Below are 9135 nucleotides of genomic sequence, written 5' to 3'. Positions count from 1 at the left end.
TCCCACATATGAGGGCCAGTGACACTGCCCTCCAATTCCCCAAAAAAAATTTTTAAAAAAAAAAAAAAAAAAAAGAAACCCACCGACACCCAAGCCAGGTGGTACCAAAACAGGGCATCTCGGCAGATGGGGAAATGTTTCCTTGTATCGGACCAAAATCTACCTTCCCCGCACCATTCATACAACCCAGGATAGGGAGATGCCACTTATCAGTGCGGCTGTCAATGAGAACGTTTGGTATCGAAAGAAACGTGGCAGCCTTCTGCCATGTAATTCTACATCCAGGATAACTTGTCAAAGAGGTAAGCATAGAATAGTTTTCTTTGTGTGTTTGTTTTCCTTCTTCTCTCTTTCTTTTCCTTTCTTTATAACTCACATTTAAATTACTTGCTGGGGGAGGAATACAAATGAGACTCAGTCGGACCTCATGAGTCATGGTTTCAGTGGGAAACAAAGCAGCTTTGCTTCAAAAAAGCAATTTAATTAATTTCGTTACTCGCTGTGGAAATAAGCTTTTAGAGATGATTCAAAACACTTACGTGCAACTGTCTAAAAATACGCAAACAACACAAATTACTGTCTGGTTTTGTGGAATGGAAATATTAAAATAGATATTTTAAAATATAAAATGTAAAGTTTAGTGTACTATGAAAGAGGGAAAAAACAAAGTGGAGCCTTAGCTGGGTGAATGCCCCAAGTAAACAGAAGCAAACATGGTTCCCATGAAAGACAAGGCTTGGTTTGAACAGCCCCACTCTGACCTAGGAGAAGACACGCCTTCCATTCCAGCCTGTGGACTTCCCATTCTCTGTAAAATGAGAATGAATCCTGTCACACCAATTTCCGGAGTTGAGGGTATGAAAGCACTTTGTAAACTGCAACATCAACATGCTGGACCCAAATATGACAGTGTTCTGCTTACTCATGAATGATTCTATTTCTTCAGAGTAGAGAAATAACACTCAGAATTATAACTCTTTTAGGCAAGAACACTGCCTCTACTGTATTTTCACACCTATTACTTGGAAACATGGTGAAACAGTGAGCACCTTGAGACTTGCTTCTTCTCACCTGTGTCTGCCCATCACTGTGTCTGCCCTTCTCCTGGGATGACACCTAGTCATCCAAGCCAGAAACCTTGGAGTCCTGCTTGATTCAACTCTTCCCTCCAACATTCAGTCCACTGGCTCATCCTTCAACATATATCCAGAATCCAACCTCCTCCATTCCATGAAACAGTCCTGGTCCAAGCCTCCAGGATTTCATCATTTCTTTCCTGGATAACAGCACTGGCCACTAGCCTCCTAAGTGGGTCTCCCCACATTCACTCTAGTCCTTTCCAGTCCAATCTTTTCATTTTTGAGTTTATACTCGGGGCAGGTACTGTTGCCTCTCCATCTGCTGCTCTATCCCTTCCTTCCTCCTAACTGAGGCCTCCCCTTGGACTCAGGAAATCTGGCTACCCCTTCCCTCAGCCCCAGAATGCCCATGTGACCCACTTCTGACCAGTGGGATTTAAGGTGGAATCCTCTAGAAAGTTTCTGGGAAAGAATATCTTCCCTGTTAAAAAGTGAGAGACACATGAGGCAAGTCCCCCTACCCCATCCTACCACAACATTTGGACATTTTCATGTGCCTGGAGCTATGGCAGCTATATGTATAGCTGGAGAGCCACCTGAAGCCCCAACACCACCACACTACTGAATTAACCTATCCTGGAACCACCTACCTTTGGATGCTTTTGTTAAGCAGCAGGGGTCAGCAAACTCTTTCTTAAAGGGCCAGACAGTAGATAGTTTAGGCTTTGTGGCCCACCTCTGTCATAACTCAGCTCTGCCTTTGCAGCGCCAAGAGCAGCTCTAGCCAATACTTAAACGAATGGTCACGGCTGTGTGCCAATAAAACTTTATTTATGGACACTGAAGTTAGAATTTCATATAATTTTCAAAGATCACAGAATATTCTTCTTCTGATGTTTTTCAAATAGAACTATACACTTGAAACCTATATACTTTCATTAACCAATGTCAACCCAATAAATTTAATAAGAAATAAAAATAATACAAGTAAAAATGTAAAACATATTCTCAGATAAAAACAGGCCGGATCTGGCCCACAACAAGCTGTAGGTATGTCAACCCTTGATGGGATCCTAATAATAATTTTTTTTAAACCTATCCTTAGGCCTCTTTCTTATTTTCTTAACTTGTAGCCAAGAGTTTACTAATTGATACAATGGCCTCTTTTTTCCACTTAAAATGTTTTATTTAAAAATATTCCAAACACACTAAAAAGTACAGAAACTAACAGGCACCTATGTCCTCACTACCTACATTTAACTGATGTGAACATTTTACCATACTTGCTTCAGATAATTTTTGAAATAAATAAAGCCTTGCCAAATAGCTCCCCCTACAGAGGTATCAGGTACCCTGCGGCAGGTGTGTTCTTTCCTGCACCCTGGTACTTCCAAGCACTCCTGTATCCATAAACAATATGCCCTATTGTTTTGTGTTTTAACACTTTATATACATGGCATTGCACTGTTTTCAACTTCTTCCCCCCTTCAATATGACCCATATTGATCTATGTGAAGCTGGTTCATTCACTTTTGCCATTGTGTGAGTAAGCCACAGTTCATACAGCTGCTCCCCAATTAGGGGGCAAGTTGGTTGTCTTTCTATGGTTTCTGGCATGTCCAACGGGACTGGCATGAGGGTGTTCAATGCAGCACCGTTTGCCTGGCGAACCTGTGGATACCAGCAAAGTATCCTGCCACTTCTCCCCGCTGTTGGTAAGGGAGCTTCCACCACGCCCCCCTCCTGCCCCAAACCATTTGCTCGCTCCGTTGCCCAATGTGCGGACACTTAGTCTTACGCTTCCGCCCTTGAAGCTCTGCTTTAACCATCCTGAACCCACTTCCATAAAAAAGCATATGCTTTTTCTTTGGCCAAGCAAAGGGCTCAAAGGGCCCTCTGTGTCCTGCGCTTGTCACCTCCCGACCCAGGCCCTCTTACCCTTTCCCAGCCTGATATCACACTCTGCTCTGCACTGTGCCCGAGGTGCCCTCCTCCCAGCTACAGCACTGCCCCCACTGCCAACCCCTTTGCTTTCCCCATACACTAGGCATCACGTCACCTCTGAGGCCTCTGGTGAACTTCCCTGACCCGAGGGCAACTGACTCCTGTGTGCCTGCAGCACAGCTCTCTCAGATGCTGACGTCCTGTCAAAAGGGAGTGTCCCTAATGACTTGCCTTTTCCCCCCCTCTGCCATCTGGGAGCTGCTTGCATTCAGGCACCATGACCTTTACGCTTCTATGTCCCCCCAGGTTTGGCACATGGAAGGTACTCACTAAATATTTGATGGATTCATATCGGGATGAATGAATAAAAAATCTGATCTCTACTGCATTAACTCCCAGAAAAATGAACTCAAGAATTACGCAGACTGGGATGTGACTGATGGAATCGAATCTGACAGACTCTTCCCCGTGGAGCTTTGAAACCAGTAAACACACTATTTATAGCCTCAGAAGCTTCACTTTAGTTTGATGATTCAACCAATTATTGAATTGCCCGAAGTTTTCATCAAATTCATTTAAAACTATTCTGAAACATGAATTGACTCAATTATTTAATTTTAGTTCAGGCAAACTTCTCATGAAAGTATGTAAACTTTTAGAGAGAAAAAGTCTGTACCTACTAGGAAATGAATTTATAAAAACAATAACCACACACCTGAATAATAACCTAACCCAGGAATACAAGGGTTACTATTGGGCGGTCGGAAAAGTCATGACATATTTTTCTCTATGTTTTTCGTTGCAAAAACGCATCATGACTTTTCCGACAACCCAATGTTACCTCGAAAAGGGATAATTGGTCCCTTATTCACCAGAAAGATTGGTTCCAATGATTACACATTAATGATTTTATTTCCCTTACTTTGAGGAAAAGACTTTCTTAGCATTTTATGCCGAAGCAGAAGTCGAAAGGTGGTGTTTCATGAAGTCATGACACTGAATTTCTCATGTCTTTTATGGAAATCAGTCTTACAAATGCAACATGAATCTGAAAGCACCTTGTTTACCGGAGACCAGGCGAGGACACAGAAGAGATTTTTAAAACATCTCAATTTACCTCCTTGAAATCCCGGAGCTTATACATGGCGACCATATGGGAAAGCAATGTTTCTAATTACACTATATGCTTCTTAAGCAGATGGTGCAGAATATCATTTAACACTCTCCTGAACACTCGACATTACCCCCAGGAACTCTGTGATACCCAGGGAGCCAAGCCTGGGGGGTGGAGATGGAGGTGCCACCCCGCTTTTCCATGACTTGCTGTGTGACCATCAACAAGCTACTTCCCCTTTCTGGGCCTCAAATGTACATTGAAGATTGAGACTAGATGATAGTGAGATGTCTGCTGTCCAGCAGCGCGAGGTACTTATCAAATTTTCAAGTACATGTAATTAATTCTATGTTAGTATTTTGCAATCGGAATATAAGCAGTCACATCCAGAGCCTTCTAGAATTTGATAGGCTAGAGAAGTGTGGATTAAACACAAATGACAACTAGTATTCCTATTAAATGTTCTCATGACATATTTTTTAATCAGATCAGGGTATGTTGAAATAACAAGCAAACTATAATTACTGGTCTTATTTTTTTTAATTTTTAATTTTCATTAAAATGTATTGGGGTCACAATGGTCAACAAAACTACATAGGTTTCAAGTGTCCAATTCCATAATACATCATCTCTCTATTGCATTATGTGTGGAAGGAGAACTGACTCTGGGTGGTGAACACATAATCCTGGGCCTTATTTTTAATACCCAAACTCCTCGATTTTTCTTCCCCCTGATGTGCTCATTTGCTAACTTTAAAACAATAATTTCAACACTCTTGTTACTCTACGTATCTACTGCTACAAGTGTAGACACAAAATTAATATATATCCATAGAGGGATTTGTGTCCATAAACTATGGACAAAAATTATTCCAGAGTACAAAACGAGCCCCCCTAAAGACCCCTTCCAATTACCAAGGCAATGAGGGTTAACAACTGATTTGGTGGAAAATTCCTTTGTGCATTCAAAGCCTGAAGTCCTGCCAGAAGGAGAGAGAATCAACAAAATAATATGGTCGGGCTAGATTGAATCCACAGGACACATTATAGAAGAGGCCCTTACTAGCTGAGCACAGGAAAGAATGGCTCACCAGGTAGGTGAAGTTAATAAAGACCCTTTGACCAAGACTTCCATGACAAAGCTCTGCTAATTTTCTCAAGAAGAATCTGTTCCAGTGGTGAGTCATTGCCCTTTTACTGGCGTAATTTCAATGACATGCAATGGAAGAAAAGGTCACAATTTAGATTAATGTCATCTTTGGATGACAGAGTGGGTGAGTCACCAAGTGAAATTAATGCTAAAGTGTGGTTACCATTTTTTGCTGTATTTACTCTCCCCTGATACACTCTACGTATAACATATTCAATGACACATTTCAGGAGAGCTGGTTGCTAGGTTTCAGCCTCACTCAAAGCTCTTCATTTCAGCATAGAAAATATGGAAAAATTTCAAGATGACAATATTAAACTTACCACAAGGCAATCAAAGTGCTTCAATGTCTATATATTGACAGGAGCAACTCTAGTGAGTGACATAAAATACAAAAGTGAAAGAAAGCCAGAGTTGCAAGAACTTTAGAAAGCATTTTAGCCATTTCCCTGACTTTACAGAAGATACTGAGATTCAGGAAAGTGAAGTCACTTGCCTAAGATGACACGTTTGGTGGCAAGAAGGGACCAGAACCCAGATCTTCTGTCTCCTTGACCAACATCCTTCCCCCCCCAAATTGGGTATTCTTGACTTATATATTTACTTGGTAGACTTTAGAGTTTACAAAACGTTTCTTATTACTGGTAATGGGAAGCAGCAGCCAAATTAACAGGATGACTTAAAAAAAAAGATCTGAGGGCTGGCCGAGTGGCTCAGTTGGTTAAGAGCTCGCTCAAGAGTGTTGAGCTCTCAAGCAACAGTAGGATCAAGTCCCAGCCCAAGCTGAGCTGCCAACAGGTGGCAGGATGGCTCAAAAAAAAGATTTGAAGTTTCTCAGGTTTTTTGTTTTTATTAAAATATTTATTGTAAAAAGGTGTTTTAACACCTCATAAAAGAAGATACACAAATGGAAAATAAACATATGAAAAGCTCCAATTCACACGCCATTAGGGAATTGCAAATGAAAACACCACAATAGCACTACACACCTATCAGACTGGTCAAAACCCAGAACACTGGCACTGACACCACCAAATGCTGGCCGGGATGCGGAGCAACAGGAACTCTCATCCATTGCTGGTGGGAATGCAAAGTGGTGCAGCCGCTTTGGAAGACAGTTCGGTGGTTTATTATAAAACTAAACATACTCTGACCATATGATCAAGCAATCACGCTCCTTGGTATTTACCCAAAGGAGCTGCAAACTTATATACACACAAAAACTTACAAACAGATGTTTACAGCAGCTGTATTCATAATTTTCCAAACCTGGACGCAACCAAGATGTCCCGTAGGAGGCGAATGGATAAACCGTGGCACATCCAGAGAATGGACTCTTACTGAGCATGTTAAAAAGAAATGAGCTAGGAAGCCATGATATGGAAGAACCCTAAATGCATATTACAAAGTGAAAGAAGGCAATCTGAAAAGGCTACATACTGAATGATTCCAACTATATGACACTCTGGAAAAGGCAAAACTATGAGACAGTAAAAAGATCGGTGGTTGTCAGGGGTCGCTGGGAGGGAGGGATGAATAGGGGGAGCCCAGAGGCGTTTTAGGACAGAAACTATTCTGCATGAAACTACTACAGTGGATCCATGTCATTATACATTTGTCCAAACCCACAGAATGTACAACAGCAAGGGTGAGCCCTCAGCTAAACTATGGACTTTGGGTGATGCTGACGTTTCAATGTAGGTTCATCAATTATTCCAAATGGACCACTCTGTGGGGGAGCGGGGGTGTGATGGTAGGGGAGGCTGGAGGGGGGCTTAAGGGGGTATATGCAAACTATACTTTACACTCAATTTTGCTGTGGACTTACAATTTCTCTCAAAAATAAAGTCTATTCAAGAGTTTTTAAATGTGTTATGGTAGGACCTCGTACAACTCGCAGGTTTTGGAATAGGAAGTTCAACACAGCCCACTGGGCCACTTTACAAGGGACAGTCTAATAGGCTCTGAGAGAAGCTACTAAACATGAAAAATAATGACGTCACCCCAAAGAGGTTAATACTTAGTACAAAGAGATGTCTTTAAGCACCAAAAACCACATTACATGTTCATAATGAAAATAATGAAATATTCAACACTCCAATGCTTATTTTGTTAAAATAATTACATGTATTTTAACATGTAATCAGGGTTCAGGAAGCTCGAGTTCAATATGACAATGAAAACATCTGCTGTTTCTGGTTAGAGGATCTTCCTGAAACAGCTACCCCGATGTTCTATGCTAAGATTGGAGATACATAAAGTTATCTGGAGGTTATTATAAGGAGGAGACTGATTATTAGTAAAATCAAAGTTAAATGAAACAGATAACATAAAAATTATCACTTATTATGAAATTGTAAACAATTGAACTTTTAAAACTCACTGCATTAAGAGAAAGGACGTGCACCTTCTAGAATGAAAACTGCATTCTGCCAGGGGTGCCAAAACATGTACACAAGTGGAGACTTTGGTCACCGTTGCTCAAGCGGTAGTTCGCCATAATCAGAAGTGTCTGGACGCTGATGGGAACCACTTTGAGCACCTCTTGTCATTGAAGTCAAATGTGACTTGTATTCATCTTTTGTCATTGGTATATGTAGAGTGTTATAATTTTAAAAAGTTTTCCTTTCTTAAAATCTGTATACATTGTTTTGGCACCCTCTGTATTTTTTTTTTAAGATTTTATTAGGGAATTGGGGGAGGGGAACAGTGCTGGGGAGTTGGGGAAAGGGGAACAGACAAGTTGCTGTTGTTTTGTTCTCCAGTCTAGTTGTGGAGGACGTTGCTTCACTGGCCCAAGTTGGCACCATCATTGCGCTCTTCCCGGGCGAGGCAGATCAGTTGCCGGCTTCTGGACGGCTGCTCACTGCGGCTGCTGACCGCTCATGCTGGCTGCTGGCTACACACGGTAGCCCATGGCAACCCACTGCAGCAGGGGCTGCAGCCCACGCCGTTGTCGCTGGCAACTCACAGCAGCCCAGCTCCAGGTTGAGCTGTTGTTCAGCATCTTAGCTGTAGAGGACAGTGTCACTGGCCCTCATATGTGGGATCCGAACCGGGGCCCTGTGGCGTACCAAGCCAGCTCTTGACCAACGCGCCACTCGACCGGCCCTGTATTTCTGATATATGAAGAACCATGTGTGCGAATGATATCAAATACCAATAATGTGCCTTCTGTAGAAAACATCGTGTTGAGGCAGATATGGGGCCTAATTCTGGAGGTCACCATGCCACTAGTGTGGAGTGAGCCCTTGGCAGTGAGCCCTGTACCCCAAGACTCCCCCTCCATGGCAGGCCCAGCTGCCTCAGGGGGCTCAAGGAAATAGGAAGCATATACTCAAGTCAAACTCAACAGAAAGAATTCTAAGAAGGGACGTAATACGGAATGACATTCATTCACTAAACACACACACTGTACACCTATTCTGTGCCCAGCACAGGGCAGGGTACTGGGCATATGAGTGTGAGCAAAATTGGTTGATGTGATGTCTACCTGCATGGAAACGCATGGGCCACTAGAACTCACCAGGCAGAGACCAGGGGTGGGGGTCTGGCCTGTTGAGAGCCAATTCATGAAGTTCCCTTGGAATTCTCTTGAACATACCAGTGGGCAGTTGGTGTTTTGAGGAGGCGGTGACCTATCCAGAGAACTGCAGTCATGGGGTTCCAGCTTCTAAAAGCTGCTTACATTCCCTGGGCTCCTGGCTCTCTTCTCCCATGTTGATAGCGAGTCCTTCTCACATCCCACCACTGTGCTGCCTCTTGTACTTCCCCCTTCCACTTGGAAGGGCCTGTATTAGTTTCGTGTGGCAGCCAAAATGGAATACTATGAACTTGGTGGTTTCAAA

This window comes from Hipposideros armiger, unplaced genomic scaffold, assembly GCF_001890085.2.
Source record: "Hipposideros armiger isolate ML-2016 unplaced genomic scaffold, ASM189008v1 scaffold_509, whole genome shotgun sequence".
Lineage (NCBI taxonomy): Eukaryota > Metazoa > Chordata > Mammalia > Chiroptera > Hipposideridae > Hipposideros > Hipposideros armiger.
This window is presented reverse-complemented; position numbering follows the sequence as displayed.